This window comes from Podarcis erhardii, assembly GCF_964252035.2.
Source record: "Podarcis erhardii genome assembly, chromosome: 1".
Lineage (NCBI taxonomy): Eukaryota > Metazoa > Chordata > Lepidosauria > Squamata > Lacertidae > Podarcis > Podarcis erhardii.
Window position 1 is genome coordinate 17,247,358 of NC_138497.1, and position 17,807 is coordinate 17,265,164.

The 17,807-nt window shown below is 45.4% G+C and overlaps 1 protein-coding gene and 1 long non-coding RNA gene across 2 annotated transcripts in view; one reads left to right on the plus strand and one right to left on the minus strand.

The window, feature by feature from the left end:
* The window catches only part of BEGAIN (brain enriched guanylate kinase associated), a 182,919-nt gene that overhangs the window by 17,389 nt on the left and 147,723 nt on the right, over positions 1 to 17,807 (plus strand). The gene's annotated exons all lie outside the window — the stretch shown is intronic.
* On the minus strand, positions 11,274 to 11,924 carry LOC309336094. Its single transcript, XR_014153896.1, has 2 exons — positions 11,540 to 11,924; positions 11,274 to 11,423 (listed from the first exon to the last, which is right to left on the minus strand). It is a non-coding gene; the product is annotated as an uncharacterized lncRNA (long non-coding RNA).

Below are 17,807 nucleotides of genomic sequence, written 5' to 3' on the forward strand. Positions count from 1 at the left end.
AAAGATGTCAAGTCCCACAGGGCCCTAGTCTCTTGTGACAGAGCGTTCCACCAGATCGGAGCCACAGCCGAAAAAGCCCTGGCTCTAGTTGAGGCCAGCCTAACCTCTTTGTGGCCTGGGACCTTCAGGATGTTTTTATTTGAAGACCGTAAGTTCCTCTGTGGACATACCAGGAGAGGCGGTCCCGTAGGTACGAGGGTCCTAGGCCGTATAGGGTTTTAAAGATTAAAACCAGCACCTTAAACCTGATCCTGTACTCCAGCAGGAGCCAGTGCAGCTGGTATAGTACCGGATGAATGTGATCACGCAGTGAAGACCCAATAAGGAGTCTCGCTGCGGCATTCTGCACCCGCTGGAGTTTCTGGGTCAGTCTCAAGGGCAGCCCCACATAGAGCGAGTTACAATAATCCAGTCTGGAGGTGACCGTCGCGTGGATCACAGTGGCTAGGTCAGGGCGAGAGAGGTAAGGACCCAGCTGCTTAGCTTGGTGGAGATGAAAAAATGCCGCCTTTGTTATAGCTGCAATCTGCGCCTCCATGGAAAGGGAGGTGTCGAAGATTACACCCAAAATCTTAACGGATGGTGATGGCACTAATTGCACCCCCGCAAGAGATGGGAGTTGCCCCCCCAATCCCATATCGTCCCGTCCGAGCCAAAGGACCTCTGTCTTCAAAGGATTTAACTTCAACCGGCTCCCACGTAACCATCCAGCCACAGCTTCCAAACATTAGATCAGTGTGTCTGGGGCCGAGTCAGGATGGCCATCCATCAACAGATAGAGTTGGGTGTCATCAGCATACTGATAAATAAATCCCCCCCCCCCCCCGTTTGACAGAGACTGAAATTTATTGTGGGTTGCTTTGAATTGTTTTGAATATTGTATCAATATTTGAATATTGTATTGTAATCTTGTAACCCTCCCTGGGACCTTAGGGTGGGTAAATAATAATAATAATAATAATAATAATAATAATAATAATAATAATAGGGATAAATGTAGGCACACATATCACAGCAGGTTCAGTAGCAGCCTGTGTTGTAGGGCCGGGGTGGGGTGGGGGCAGATAGGGATGTGAAGTTGGGGCTGCCCAGGTGGGAGCACTGGGTTGTCTTCCTTAGTACACCCCTGTATCTTTGACTTCTCTGCCACCCTGGCTCGCTCCAGCCCCATTCAGCTAAGGTGCAACAATGCCAACGTTGGGACAGTTCTCCGCCATATGGGTTGCTACTTGATCAGCTATGTGGAAAGTAGCTATTTGTCTGTCAGCCAGGAGTTCAGGAGGTACCAGTTAAAATGGGTAATGCTTGAAAGCTTCATGTTTGGGTTTGGCATTTGGTGAATTCCCTCTGAATTCCCTCTTTCGTTGCCTCTTTTTACCAAACTTTAAAGAGATGGGGCGGGGAGATCCATTCACAGGCATTCATTGTTTTGTATTGTCTGGTATTTGGTTAAAAAACAACCGTTGAAAAACACTGGTGTGATATTGATTGCTTTTTTCATAATTAACTCATAAGCGTGGGAAGAATGCATCACCTGATATATAATCTCATAATATGAAGAGCCTATTTGCTCAATATCCAGAGTCTTCTCTAAAGCACCCTGCTTAAGTTTCATCCTTCTGTTTGAGTCTTCTCAATTGCCACCATATGGCATCCAGTAGGATGGAAGGATGACCTCTCTCCGCCGTGGGGCTCAGCATATGGGCAGTGGCTTAGGTGTCGCTGAAAGAAACAGATCCCCAAAAGTGAAAGCAATTTTAGCATATTATTCAAGACACATGAAACGCTCACCTGATCTGTATGCTGAAGGTCTTTGGGTTGGATATCATGGGCAGCAGGAGGAAACACTAGTCCCACTTCCTAGAATATTAAAAACTTGCCCCATGAAGGGAATGGCTAGATAGACCTTTGGGGGCGAAATATTTCCCTGATAGGCTGACCTCACCCAAACATAAACTATTTAATTATATGAAGCTGTTTATCCAATAAAAATTGGGGATGTGTGAACTCTCTAAAACACATTTCAGATTACCTTGTTAATTATCCCTTTTGGGGGGGTGTGGAGAACTCAGATAAATTTTCTGAATCTGAGCCAATTCAAGGAGTTCAGGAAAACTACCCATCTCCAGAGGTGGTCCCTGCCAGCCTGCCACCCTTTCTCCACGGGGAAAGGGTTTCACCCCACTTCTTCACTCCTTTCTCAGATGCTCTGGTGTATTGGCTGATTAGCAATGTGCCAGGCATCGGATCCCAGTGACTCATGGGAGATGTAGTTCTCCCAAAGACTGCTGCAATTGCAATTTTGAGACCCCAAAGTTTGTTACTGCAGGTGGCCCAGACAAACTTCCTCATCATTCTTAATTAAAAGTATAATACAATTGTGAAGCCTTTGTGGGAATGACATCTCCCAATGTTCCCCATGCCCTGTTGCAAAGTAGGATCAGTGCAATGGGCAGTTGGTAGAAGGAGGAGAAAGCAAAATCTCCCCTCTCTTTCTTTCCCTCCTCATGTGGCTTGCTGCTGCTCCCATTGTCACCAAGTTAAGGAAAGGAAGAGTGTGGTACAAGCTTCCCCAACACTGGTGAGGCTAGTGGGGAGTTGCAGTACAAAACATCTGGAGGGGAACTGGGTTAGAGAAAGCTGGCATAGAAGACAGGGATTCTTCTGTAGCTCAGATTTTGATCTGAGATGGAGAAGAAATTCAGACCTTGTAGAGCTCACTTTGAGGCCAGGTGTTGTTGTCTCCAAAGTTCTCCTCTGAGTCTGGATCAAGACTTTCATTGGCCTCTCTTGTAAATGAGAACATAGGTCTTTCTACCTGGCTATTTCAAAGCATCGGTCTGGGAGGGAAGCAGAATGCACATCCCTGGTCCTCTATGACATTTATCTTCAACTGGTAGGTTAGGTAAAGGTAAAGGGACCCCTGACCATTAGGTCCAGTCGTGGCCAACTCTGGGATTGCGGTGCTCATCTCACTTTATTGGCCGAGGGAGCCAGCGTACCGCTTCCGGGTCATGTGGCCAGGATGACTAAGCCGCTTCTGGCGAACCAGTGCAGCGCACAGAAACGCTGCTTACCTTCCCACCGGAGCGGTACCTATTTATCTACTTGCACTTTGTGCTTCCGAACTGCTAGATTGGCAGGAGCAGGGACCAAGTAACAGGAGCTCACCCTGTCACGGGGATTCGAACTGCTGGCCTTCTGATCTGCAAGTCTTGGCTCTGTGGTTTAACCCATAGCGCCACCCGCGTTGGGACCCACTACTAAATGGCAGCCTAATTTAGGGTTGGTTGCAATTTCAAATTGCTGCAACCCATTCTGGGACCTGCTGATGAAGGGCAGGTAATAAATGTAATAAGAAAAATAGTGATAACTATTTTGAGAGTGGCATCATTATTTTGGGGCATGGATATATTTTGCATCAAAAACTTGAACACTGCACTGCTTAAACAGTTCCCAGTCTTTGTAAGATGTGAAGCTCCTCATGATTCCATTTCTTTTCTCTCTTTTTTCAGTGCCTAATGCTATTTAACATACATTTTAATGGTTATCAGTGAAAGGATTCGTAGAGGATCTATGGTTGCTAGGAAACTGTTGCCTCAGTTGTGCAAATCTTCCCATGCTGCACACATTATCTTGCATCAAAAATTGTTGTCTAGCAGCCTTAGAAAGCACAGGTTGGCGGGGGGGGGGTCTCTCCCCCTTCTCCCTTTGCAAGGAATATGTTTCTTGAGTTTAATGGTACAGATCGTTTTACAGTAGAATTGCCTCAGTGTCATCATTATACAAATCCAGTGTCACTGTATTGTACTCTCAAGTTGATGCTTTTCAACTGATGAGTCTGGATCTTCAGAGTTGTGAAGTGATGGCGTCTGATGAGAGCCACAAATAAATAACGGAGAATGTCAAGCAAAGAGTTAGAGTTAGTTTTAGGGTGGGGGGAAAGGAGATGATAAATTATGCACATATTTAAGCTTAACATACCCTGTGAGGTGTTGGGAAATATGATAATTTGGTGGCACAGCCTGGATTTTGCAGGCAAAAGGTCCCTGGCAACTCCTGGCAGGGCTGGGAGAAACCCCCTCCCTGTAACCCTGGAGAGCTGCTGCCAGTCAGTGTAGCCAATACTAAGTTAGGTGGACCAATGGTCTGACTCCATATAAGGCCTCGTCCTACGTTCCTAAGTAGTCCATACACTGGTGTCACGAAGTCTATTTTACTGTAGCTCTTTCCATTCAAACCAGCATGTGGTCCAACATGATCACCTTGCGATTCCTGTTTGAACTCATTTCTAATTCAGCCCTTAATAGCATTATTGATCTGGATTGTGCTTTCGTTTTCCCAGGAGTTGGGAGCCCTGTAGATAAACTGGTCCAAATTCTCCTTTGGAGGGATATTAAGTACATTCTAATTTGACCTGTGCGCATGACTCAATTTTTCAACTTTGTAATTAAGCCTATTGAATCAAGAGTCCGCCGGGACGCAGCAACTGCTTTGGAATGCGAGAGCCGTAGCAAACAAGACGAGAGCATAATCAGCAGAAGTTTGCCATTTCTGCCATGCATCAAGCTCCAACAAACCCTGGGAGCAAACGAAACCCAGTATGTCACCGGGAATTTATTCACGAGTCTACTAGGCTGGCTCAATATGTTAGAGTTTAATTAATCTTTAAAGCAACACCTTGGTATTATTAGAAACCAGCGTCTTGTAAGTTGTTTTATCTGCATTAACAAATTCAATATTGGTCAACCTCACTCTTCAGGGACCCTCAATAATCTCTAAGCAAACAAATGGTTCTCGCTGCTGGGCTTAAACGGGAGGTTTGCAAAATTCCTGCTAAGAAGCTTTTACAGAGGAGATGGAGGAGACAGACATGACATCCCAGATCCAAATAACCTCCAGGTCTGCATTCTATCACTTTGACATGTATGCTACAGCCTCCCCAGTTTTCCAGACCTCATGATGGGTTGTAAGCCATTGGGACTGGAGGGGCGGAAAGCAGAGAGCTCAAGGATAGGTGGAGCCAGAACCCAGGACCACAGGTCTGTGCTTCAAAGCTCTGTGTCAGAGTGGTCTCTCCCACCCCGAATTGGAGCAAATGACAATCCACAGAAAACTCGAATGCTTTTGTTCTGGTTCAATGGCAAAACATGGATTTTCCTGGGGAAAGCACTGGAACAACAACAAATAAATCAAAACTGCTTGCACATAGCTTTGAAGTCCAGACCTGTGCCTAGAAACACAGCACAAGGTAAAGGTAAAGGGATCCCTGACCATTAGGTCCAGTCATGTCCGACTCTGGGGTTGCGGCGCTCATCTCACTTTATTGGCCGAGGGAGCCAGGTCATGTGGCCAGCATGACTAAGCCGCTTCTGGTGAACCAGAGCAGCGCACGGAAACGCCGGAGCAGTCCTTATTTATCTACTTGCACTATGATGTGCTTTCGAACTGCTACAAAAAAACCTCAGGGTGGTATACATGGTTCTTTCCTTGCCATTTTGTCTTCACAACAGCCCTGTGAGGTTGGCCAGGCTGAGAGACTGCGACTGGCCCAATGCCACTCAGTGAGCTTCATGGCTGGACAGGGATTCAAACTGTCTCAAGGGCTTCAAATATCTCAAGGGCTGTCACCTGGAAGATGGAGCATGCTCATTTTCTCCTGCTCTGGAGAGTAGGACCATAACAAACAGATTAATCTATAATCTCCCCGATTATACTATAATCTCCCCGATTATAGTTCAACAGTCTAACCATTCACACCTTTGCTGAGTGGTTTTTTCTGTCTGGAATGTGTCGTTGACATCTGATGATGCTTAATCCAAAACTGGACAGAGGATCAAAAGGGTTGAAACTAGCCTACCATACAAAGCCTTTACATTTGTTGCTCCTCCCAGTTGTGCCTCCTGCCCCAGCCACCTCTGGTATGTGCCCCCCTGGAAGACTGCTCCAAAGGGAATGTGCCCTCTGGCTGAAAAAGGCTCCTCATCCCTGCCTTAAAAATAATTGTGATTTCCCAAATGAATCATAGAATTGTAGAGTTGGAAGGGACACATGCAATGCAGGAATCTGAACTAAAGCATCCATGGCAGATGCACATCTGGCCTCTGCTTAAAAACCTCCAAGGAAGCAGAGTCCACAAACTCCCAAGTGAGACCATTTCATTGTTGAACAGCTCTTACTGCCAGAAAATCCTTCCTGATGTTGAGTCAGAAATTCCTTTCCTGTAACTTGAATCTGTTTGTATCTGAATTGTGTATCTGAAGAAGTGTGCATGCACACGAAAGCTCATACCTAGAACTAACTCAGTTGGTCTTTAAGGTGCTACTGGAAGGAATTTTTTTTATTTTGTTTTGACCATGGCAGACCAACACGGCTACCTATCTGTAATTGAATCTGTTTGTTATGGTCCTACTCTCCAGAGCAGGAGAAAATGAGCATGCTCCTTCTTCCAGGTGACAGCCCTTGAGATATTTGAAGGTGGCTATCATATCTCCTCTCAGTCTCTTCCTATCCAAACAAAACATACCCAGCTCCCTCAACTGTTCCTCTAACTATGGGAACGGATAGAGTTAAACCCAGATCTTCTGAATTTAACGTAACTCTTTCTGGTGATGTCTCCGTTTTCTGGCTTTATTCCACAGTTACCATCCTTTACTGGTAACTATGGCTTCCATGGGGTGGGGGCTGGGAGGTAGTCAATGGATGCTTTTTCTTGGCCTTAAATGTCTATAATTTGCTTAATTGCTCAGTTCCATGTTCACATTTGAAAACCCAGCAATTTGTTAGTGCGTTGATGTTTCACAGTCGGTGCTTGCTTCTTTCTCAGTTCCCAGGAATATGATCCTAGCCCGTGTAAGAATTCTTGGTTTGTGCCTTACAGTGTCTGTCTTTTAACAGTGGGCACCACAGTCTAATCAGTATTGTTACATATAATAGTATAGATATGATCAGTGGAATACCAATCTGACAATGCCAGAAGCAAGAATAAGAGAGTGTATATCATAATAATATTTTGTGCTACTGATTTTTTATATAATTGGCAGATAATATTGTTTCAATGTTTTTTGAAAGTTTCTGATTCTATAGCTATAGATGATACATAGGTGATAGATAGATAGATAGATAGATGATAGATAGATAGATATAGTATTGTTACATATGCTTCAGGTTACATACGCTTCAGGTTACAGACTCCGCTAACCCAGAAATTTACCTCGGGTTAAGAACTTTGCTTCAGGATGAGAACAAAAATCGTGCTCCAGTGGCACAGCAGCAGCAGGAGGCCCCATTGGCTAAAGTGGTGCCTCAGGTTAAGAACAGTTTCAGGTTAAGAACAGACCTCCAGAACGAGTTAAGTACTTAACCCGAGGTACCACTGTATATGTTTTTATGGATGCTGTTTTGTGAGGGCTTTGCTCTAAAAAGTGAGCTAGACATATTTAAAATACTGAACTCTGTAGGTGGGATTAGCAGGTCTGTAATGGTGATCTTTGTGAATAGGCAAGTCCATACAGGCAAAGATCGTCCCTCAGACACCATCATCCTGATCCTGGGATTAGCAGGCTGTAATGGTGATCTTTGTGCATAGGCAAGTCCATACAGTGGTGCCTCGCAAGACAAAAATAATTAGTTCCGCGAGTCTCTTCATCTAGTGGTTTTTTCGTCTTGCGAAGCACGGCCATTAGCGGCTTAGCGGATTAGAGCTATTAGCGGCTTAGCGGCTTAGAAAAAGGGGGGGAAAGGAAAAAAACTCGCAAGACGTTTTCGTCTTGCAAAGCAAGCCCATAGGGAAATTTGTCTTGCGAAGCGCCTCGAAAAACGGAAAACCCTTTCGTCTAGCGAGTTTTTCATCTTGTGAGGTATTCGTCTTGCGGGGCACCACTGTACAGGCAAAGATGGTCCTTCAGACACCATCGTCCTGGTCCTGGTTCATTTTGGACCTTCTGAAACAAACCCACCACTTTGAATTTCACTTCTCTAAATGAACTGCAGATGTGTTCTTTTTGGTGACTCCTTTACCTTCCCGCCAGAGTGGTACCTATTTATCTACTTGCACTTTGAAGTGCTTTTGAACTGCTAGGTGGGCAGGAGCAGGGACTGAGCAACAGGAGCTCACCCCATCACGGGGATTCGAACCGCCGACCTTCTGATCGGCAAGTCCTAGGCTCTGTGATTTAGACCACAGCGCCACCCACGTCCCTTACGTTACAGGATGCTGGTTTGCAAAAAAGAAGTGTCTATTAGGAGAAATTTGCAATAAAATGCTGAACAATTTTAATGAAGAATGTGGGGGGAAATGCAAAGGGGTGTGGAAATGTGAAGAACTCAAGATGGGGGGGGTATGAAAAACATATTTAACCCCTTAGTGAGGACCCTTTAGCCTTCCAGATGTTTTGGACTGCAACTCCCATCATCCTTGACTATTGGCCATGCTGCCTTGGTGTGATGGGAGTCATAGCAGACCCTCCAAGTGTCCCTATTTTCCAGGGACAGTCCTGGATTTACAGAAGCTGTCCCAATTTCTGATTTGATCCCAGAATGTCCCCCTTTTCCTTAGGACATCCCTATTTCATTGGAGAAATGTTGGAGGGTATGGAATAGGCTGTCCCTATGTTCATCAGAGAAACGTTGGAGGGGATTTCTCTATTTCCACTGGAGAAATGTTGGAAGGTATAGAATAATATCTCCCTATTTTCATCAGAGAAATGTTGGAGGGTATGTCATAGTCCAAAAACCCCATGCCCACCCTTGCACTAAGTGCTCTAAAGCATTGCTACAGATGCTATGCATTGCTATTGGTCCAGGGACCGCTAAGATGTAAGCTTCATCCCTGGGGAGTTATTAGAGCCCGCCAGGTCCTTCACTTTTAGGACCAAACACACTACCTGCAACATCACACCGGCTCTCAGAAACGCCAGAGCGCACATTATTATCAGAGAGGCGAGCCTGGCTTGCTAACAACAGCCCGCACTGCTGAATCATTGACAAATTCAACCTCAACCACCTTCTCGGTGTTTGCCTTGACAACTAGTCTACTGAACGGCAATTGGATGAAAATCCCTTTCTAAAAATAGTATCACACAGGACAGAATGACAAGCACGAGCCACTAGATAATATGCACTGGATGTTCCTTCAGAGGGCTTTTCCCCCACCCTGGGCAGGGGGTGGATGTGCCGGAAGGAGGGGAAAGGCCAAGGGGAGCGGGAGGGAATATGACACATGTGAAGAGCCAACTGCACTTTTAATAAATATGGCTTCCTTTTGACAAAGGAATCTCCAGAGGCTGATTTAATGTCTCCTCTGCAAATCCTAACAACTCCACATTTTGTGTAGGAGTTCAGAGCCGACTCTTTCAAACTAGTAGAAAGGGACCTGCGGAGAGAAATGCTAATGCACAGCGCAAGAGAGGGTATCGAGGGACCACGGGGAGACTTCTGGTGACCTTTTGGCTATTAAAATAACATCCCAGTCCAGTACAGGCTCCACTTCAGCCTTTCGTGTGTGTAGAGGAGCCGTGTAGGATGCCCCTCTTTCAATAATAAGCTAAACAGAGCCTGTTTCTTCCAGGCAACACACAAACCCACAGCTTGGAAAAGATCGAAACAAACATTTGGAGAGCTGAGAGAACATTCAGGGGAAATGTGTGCAGATGATAGATAGATGTATAGAATTGTAGAGTTAGAAGGGGCTATGAGGGTCATCTAGTCCAACCCTCTGCAATGCAGGAATCTTTTGCCCAACCTGGGGCTTGAACCCATAACTCTAAGATTAAGAGTCTCATGCTCTACTGACTGAGATACCGGTAGGTAGACAGGCAGGCAGACTTAGAGATATAGATAAATTCAAGGAATCGGATAACATTAACCCTCCTGTTTCAAAGATATTGACACATTCATTTAATTCAATATATGGGGGAGGGGTTGAGAGAGGGGGGACCTCAGGGGTGCTAAAGAACATAATAATTGCCTTGTTGGATCAGACCAAAATGACTCTGAGTGCTGCTCCACACCTGCTACCTCATTTCTTTTGTATTAATGTATTATTGACTTTTTAAAAATCTGCTTTGTCATACAGACAGCACCTATCTACCCTACCCTACCCTATTAGCTCCTATTTGTTATAATACAAGGAGCTTGGATCTATTGCTAATCAAAGCTCAAAATATTATTAAATATGCAGCACAGTACTCATTCTACTCATTGCAATTTAACATCTTAATCCTATGCATTGCTTATCAAGAAACTGGTACGTCCCTATCATTAGCATACCATCCAACTTTTTCGGATGCGTGTCTTCTGGGAAGTGCTTCTAGGTGAATCATGTGACCCACACCACGCTCTCGGGCACCCCCAAATGCTTTTTGGGTCTAGAGCATGGCCCTGAGCATGCAGTATTGTGGCACCCAAAATGGCAGCTGAGATCTTGCATGAAAAAATAGGATGTCCAATTTTTCCGGGGCTCTTGGCAGGTATGCATTAGGCAGAGTGAAGTTGCTGCCTCCGGCAACTAGTGCTGGGTATTAAGAAAGAGCAGGAAATCACTAGTTAGTCCATTGTTTATTGTTGTATTTTTTTACTACGAGGGTGAGGTATTTGTGGAACAAAATAACTTAACCAGCCTTGAGGACTATGACCTTGACTGGGGAAGAGTGGGGGATGTTGACAACAGTCAGCTTTGAAGGAATAGCAGTCTGTACAAAAGCCAGTGTCTTTTCCACTATCCTTGTTATTTCGCTCACTGAGCTTTGATATGAAAACAAGTTCTAGATCTCAGCTGAAGCTCTGGTCAGCCCTATTCCTCACAATTCCCAGAGTTCCCTGGGAATAGGGATTGACTGTTACACCACTCAGTAAATTGTAGTTCTGTGAGGTGAACAGGGTCTCCTGGCAACTCCCAGCATGCTTAACAAGCTGTAGCTCCCATGATTTTGTGGGGGAAGCCATGACTGTTTAAAGTGGCTTCATAGTGTTTTAAATGTATTGTATGAATGGCCTATGTCTAATCAACCTCATAGGGCTGTTCTGAGAATAAGATGAGGAGAAAACCATGCATGCTACCTTGGAGGAAAGTTGGGATCTAAATATACCAATAAAACCCGCCTGCTTTTTCCATCATAGAATCATAGAATTGTAAGAGTTAGAAGGGACGCCAAGGTTCATCCAATTCAACCCCCCGCAATGCAGGAATCTCAGCTAAAGCATCCATAGCAGATGGCCATCCAACCTCTGCTTAAAAACCTCCAAGGAAGTTGAAATATACTTGGAGTCGAGTGTGAATTTCATGCTCTTTATTCAGCTCATAGTAGCAATGAATGAAACTTTCCCCAAAACGTCTAGCTGTATATACATTATTTACCCAATGGGCCCCACGTGATTGGATAATTCTGGGCTGCTCCTGTAGGCCAATCAGGTTGCAGATTCACCTCCTCCAGAAGACTGATTGGCTGCTCCTGCAGGCCAATCAGGTTGCAGACACACCTTCTCCAGAAGCCTGATTGGCTGCTCCTGCAGGCCCATCAGGTCGCTGATTCACTTCCACCTGGAGCTGGATTGGGTGGCTCCTGAGGACCAATCAGACTGCTGCATTCTGGATCCTATTGTTCTAGGATTCAGCTCAGTACATAACAGAAGGAGAGTCCACAACCTCTCAAGAGAGACCGTTCCACTGTCAAACAGCTCTTATTGTCAGAAAGATAATGTTTAGTGGGAATCTCCTTTCTTGAAACTTGAAGCCATTGGTTCAACTACTACCTTCCAGAGCAGGAAAAAAACAAACTTGTTCCCTCTTCCATGTGACAGCCCTTAAGTTATTTGAAGATGGCTATCGTATCTCCTCTCAGTCTCCTCTTTTCCAGGCTAAACATACCTAGCTCCTTCAGCCTTTCCCCGTAAGGCTTGGTTTCCAGGCTGCTGATCATCAGCTTTGTTAAGTCCTACCGCTTCAATAACTACCAATCTGCCCACTTTCTCAAAAACAGACAGCTCTTTTGCCAGAGTCAAGGAGGTCAAATCGCAAAGGTCCCATCAGCTAAGGGCTTTTGAAAGGATGCCCACAGAAGTTTAATAATATCCCAAATACTGCTGTGATTTAACAGCCACTTATTGCCCCGATTTCCTGAACAGCAACCTCTGTGCCTAAATTGCTTGGTGTAATTATAAACATCCCAGCGAACTGTTTCTCTGTGCTATGTTTCAACACCCACCCACACAAGTTATTAAGCAAGGTATGGTACATACCAAAAAGAGCAGTGCACTCGCCCAAGAGAGAGAGAGAGAGAGAGAGGCAGGCACAGTCCTTCGGGTATTTGATTTCACACTCTCCTGGTTTCTGGTACTTTCTCAGTTCATGTTATTCTTAGATCATTGTTCCTTGTGAGGTCATGCTAAGTTAAGCTTCCCCCCAAGGTGAACTACAAACACAGAGAGCGGTGTGTAGTACTGTCCTGTCTTTATTTAAACCTCTGCGTATTTTAAGTAGAAGCCATTCTCATCAAAGGTCATCATGGATTGATATTTTCAAAATACAAGCCTAGCAAGAAGGAAAGGAAGTGGGGAGGACCACTCTCTTCCTCTTGTCTCATTCAGTGGCTTTATCTGGGGAAGGGCCATAGCTCAGGGACAGAGCACTTGCCTTGCATGCAGAAAGTCACAAGTTTGATCCCCGGCATCTCCACGTAGGTCTGGGAGAGGCCCCTTGTCTGAAATGATGGAGAGCTACTGTCTGTCAGTGTAGACAATACTGAGTAAGATGGACCCAAGATCTGATTCAGTACAAAGCAGCTTCCTATGTTGCTATACTCACAACAACCTTGCAAGGTTGTGAGAGATTGGCCAAAAGTCACCTAGCGAGTGACATGGCTAGCTGAAATTTTGAACCCAGGCCTCCTTAATACTTGTCTGGCACCCCAGATGCTACACTGGGGCTGGTAGAATTCAGCAACAGCTTGAGGGCCAGAAGTTCTCAGCTGCCAGCTTTATTATTTATTATTATTTATTACTTCATTTATGTCCCACCTTTTCTCCAAAGAGCTCAGGGTGGCTCTCCATTTTATCCTCCTGACTAGGCCTGGGCGGTGTATCGATGCATCATCCAGGATCAGTTTGAGAGCTAGATTGCAATGGCTCCCAGTATGTTTCCGAGCACAATTCAAAGTGTTGGTGCTGACCTTTAAAGCCCTAAATGGCCTTGGTCCAGTATACCTGAAGGAGCATCTCCACCCCCATCGTTCAGCCCGGACACTGAGGTCCAGCTCCAAGGGCCTTCTGGCGGTTCCCTCACTGCGAGAAATGAGGTTACAGGGAACCAGGCAGAGGGCCTTCTCGGTGGTGGCACCCACCCTGTGGAACGCCCTCCCATCAGATGTTAAGGAAAAAAACAACTATCTGACTTTTAGAAGACATCTGAAGGCAACCCTGTTTAGGGAAGTTTTTAAAGTTAGATGTTTTATCACTTTTCTATTATTATTAATATTCCGTTGGCAGTTGCCCAGAATGGCTGTGGAAACCCAGCCAGATGGGTGGTGTATAAATAAATTATTATTATTATTATTATTATTATTATTATTATTATTATTATTATGCAATTTAGACCTGGCAGTATTTCACCTCTCAGTTTCAGGCCAACTGCTTTAAACTCAGGAGGACTAGAGGTGGGTGGATGCATGCATGCATGGGATCTGTGCTGCCCTCTGCCAATCAGCACCCCATATGTGTCACCCACCTCCAAAACAGCACGCCTGAGAACAATTTCACCCTAGGGGCTCCTTCCTCTGTGCATTGGGCACTGGAGGAGGAAGTAGCTTCGCCCCATGCCTCATGGGGCCAGGGTTCCTTCCTCCATGTGCCAGGCGCTAGGGGAGGAGGCAAGACGCTGGGGCAGGCAGCTCCACAGTGCCCTGGTATGTGTCTATAGCAGCGCCGCCCTCTTGGCCTTGACAGGAAGCGGCAGAAGCTGTGCACAGTGATGCTCATTGTCTCCATGGCTGGCAGCTGCCTTCTTCCTCCCTGCCTCCTTTCTGACATCATAATATACCGCCATATCACAAAGTTTAGCTGGTGGTATATTATGACGTTGGAAAGCAGCTATCGTGCAACGCTACTCATGACATCATGCAGGCTCTCATTTAATAGCCAACGATGAGAAACTGGAACTAAGGATAGATTCATCTAATGCACTGAGATATAAGTGCTGGGTATTTATAGAGAGTACACCAAGGGACTGGTTGTATGAGTAAACTCAGTCCCTTTACTTATTTCTGCATGGGAAATAGCTGGTGATCTCAGAAGCTTTCAAACTCTTACAGTCAATCCATTGAAAGGTACTATTACACGAGTATTACACAATTGCAAAGCTCAGTGTTCTCCTCCATCAATGCTGTTGGTTCAATCAAAGTTCTTGTCTGAGTCCTTTAACAGAATATCTACCCAGAAAAGGGTATCCACTTGACATCACCAGTGCTTTTACAAAATCTCTTTCTCTCTCTCACACACACACACACACACACGCTCCCCAGTAACTTTTGTTCACAAACAACTTTGCTTCTAACCTTCTGTACTACTAGAGTAGGCTTACTTATGGAACAATGCATCTGAACACAATAAAAAATTGATGCAGACATCTTTGCAAAAGCTAAAGCCAAATGAAACATAAAAGGCTTTTGGAATGTTAGCACAACACTAAAAGCCTTTCCCTCCCTGCCTGTATGGGAAACCCATTGCAACAATCTGTAAGTATGCATTTGGACATGGCTTTTTAACACCTATCATCTGTACCGCTGTATGATAAAGCAAGATGACATGGCGTTAACAGCTGCCTACTCCAAAATCTATAGAGCAACACACTAGAAAACGCCTGCACAACTTGTGACACACCTTTTTTATTTTATTTTATTTTATTTTTAGTGAAATATTTATAATCCACACTTTCATAAAGTATATCAAGGTTGGCATACAACATGCAAAGCACCCATTAAAAGAATTAAGAACATCAATAAATACCAATTGGTTAAAAGGAAAAAAGATCATGTGCAAAAGGCCTATCTGGAAAAAAAAATGTTTTCAAAAGAGGTCTGGAGGGAAGGAGGGAACTCTACAATTCTATGGTCTAGGAATCTGAAGTTCCTGCCAAACTTCTACCCGTTTGGCACGGGACCTGCCACATGAAAGTGAACTGAACCTCAGGGACATGCAGGAATCACCAGAAGTGCTCTATCAGAGGATCTCAGTTGACTTAAATGGAATATAAGGGATGAGAAGGTCCTTAATTTACTTTAGGCCCAAGTTATTTAGAGCTTTGTGAATTAATCCAAGTAACTTGAACCTGGCCCAGTAGCCTAGCTTTCTCTCAACAGCAGAGTAGCAGGGTTCCAGTAACCTGTTCCTGTGAGCAGTTTGGCCATGGCATTCTGTATTACCTGCAGCTTCCAGACCATTTATGAGGGCAGACCCACCTAAAATGCATGACAGTAATCAAGTCTTGAGGTTACCATTGCCTGGACCAGGCTATCGTAGTCCAGCAATTGGCATTCCAGCCAGAGCATATCAGGTTAAATGCAACCCACCAACCATGTATGCCGGTGCAGCAGAAACTTGCAAAATCTCCTGGTCATGTTGCCAGCTTGGTTCTCCTGTTCTGGACAACCGCCTTGAGACCAAGGAGGTACATTCCCATGGAGCTAGCTTAGGAAAACTGTACCAGACTCACTGAGAAGCTACTCATGTTGCTCCAGCACCAGCCTGGAACTGACTGGTGCCAGGGATGGGGAACCTGTGGCCCTCCAGATCCTGGGATTTGGACTACAACATCTAGAGCTGTGTTTCCCAAACTTGGGTCTCCAGCTGTTTTCGGCCACAACCCCTATCATCCCTAATGACCGCTCCCCACATCAAATGGGTGGTGTCTTTTGCATGAGCACACACAGTGCTCCTGGTAGTATGGGCTGGCTTCGCTCTCCCCAGGCTGGATACCTGGAGGTCTCCGCCTACCTCACCCAATCCCCCAATGCCGCCTGGGTAGGGGGAAAGGACTGCCCTGCCAATACAACAGAAGGAATATTCAGCTCGGGGGTCGCCTGGGGTTGAAGGGACTCCGCCTGTCCACGCAATTATCAGGACCAGTGTGGTCAGGGGTGATGGGAAACAGCTTGAGACCCAAATTTGGGGAACACTGACTTAGATCACTTCCTCCAGTGTGGTGTAGTCGTTAAGAGCAGTAGACTCGTAATCTGGTGAACCGGGTTCGCTTCCCCGCTCCTCCACATGCAGCTGCTGGGTGACCTTGGCTAGTCACACTTCTCTGAAGTCTCTCAGCCCCACTCACCTCACAGAGTGTTTGTTGTGGGGGAGGAAGGGAAAGGAGAATGTTAGCCGCTTGGAGACTCCTTCAGGTAGTGATAAAGCGGGATATCAAATCCAAACTCTTCTTCTTCTTCCTCTCCCCCAGTTTCCAGCAACTGGTATTTAGAAGCATTACTGCCTCTGAATGTGGAGGTAGAACATAGCTATGGTGGCTGTTAGCCATTGAGAGCTTTATCCTCCATTAATTTCTCTTATCTAATCCTCTCTTAAAGCCACCCAAGTTGGTGGACAGCATTGCCTCCTGTGGGAGTCTGTTCCATACTCTAACTATGCACCCAGTATGAGTGCCATGTCCTTATAAGCTCTTCCCCTTCCTCATTGCCCTCCTCCCTTTTAGCTCCACATAGCAGCTTAGGAAAGGCGTTTGCTAGTGCAGAGTGGGGCCCTGATTCTGTCTTCTACATTCGTGAAAGGATGAGAATTCAGGGTTGCGCTGCATCATCAGCACAGGAGGGTTGTTTTGTGGAGCACAGAAGGACACCCTCCTTCCCCCAGTGCACAAGCCCATCCATTTTTGGAGGTTCCACTTGCATAGAGTGGACACTGACGATTATCATTTGGCATTTAGGACTCCCAGCATCGGAACCAGCAGGGTGGCGTTCAGAAAAGTCGCCTCATCTTGTGCGCTGCAATATTGTATGTTAATGAATTGGTGTGGGGGAACCGTTCAATCAATGGGCTCGGCTTGCCTCTCGATGCATTTTGCAAGGCATTGCCAAGGCAACAATGGACGTGAGGAAAGGACTTCCACATCATGAGATCATAAGTGACTGGGCCAGAGAAAAAACCAGGAAGGACGCGGGGGGGGGGGGGAGAGAAATAGGGATCTGTTGGCAATTGAAGAACACAAACGCCACTGATATTTCAGTGTAGATTTTCATTTTTGCTGTTCTGATCATGCCTCGTTTTTCCTTTTCTTACCTAACCACCATCTGTTGCACAGGCTAAGTACATACCATACATTTAAAGCACACACCCCGCCCAGAATTCTGGGAACTGTAGTTTCCCCCCCCCCCGAGCTACAATTCCTAGCACCTTTAAACAGCATTTCCCAGTTTCTTTTTTTAATTTTTATGTTTGGTAGGGGAGAAATGTGCTTTAGGACTATCTAAAACAAGAGGCTTTGAAACGACAGGTCTTCTGGGACTAAAAAAAGGATGGGAATATACTTTTGAAATGTCGGGTTCCCAGACTCGCCCTGGCGCTTTAATTCACAAAACTGGGATGGAAGGGGGAAAGCAGAAGAGCCCGCCCACCCACTCTAGATGTGTGTGAAGGGCAGGCGGAGCCAAAAGAAGCCTGACAGCTCAAAATATTGGAGATAATTGTGTCGAGGGTGAATAAAATGGTTGCGTGCCATACATTGAAAGGGGAAAGAATTCAAAAGAAATGAAACGATGCAGGGATAGATAGATAGATAGATAGATAGATAGATAGATAGATAGATAGAT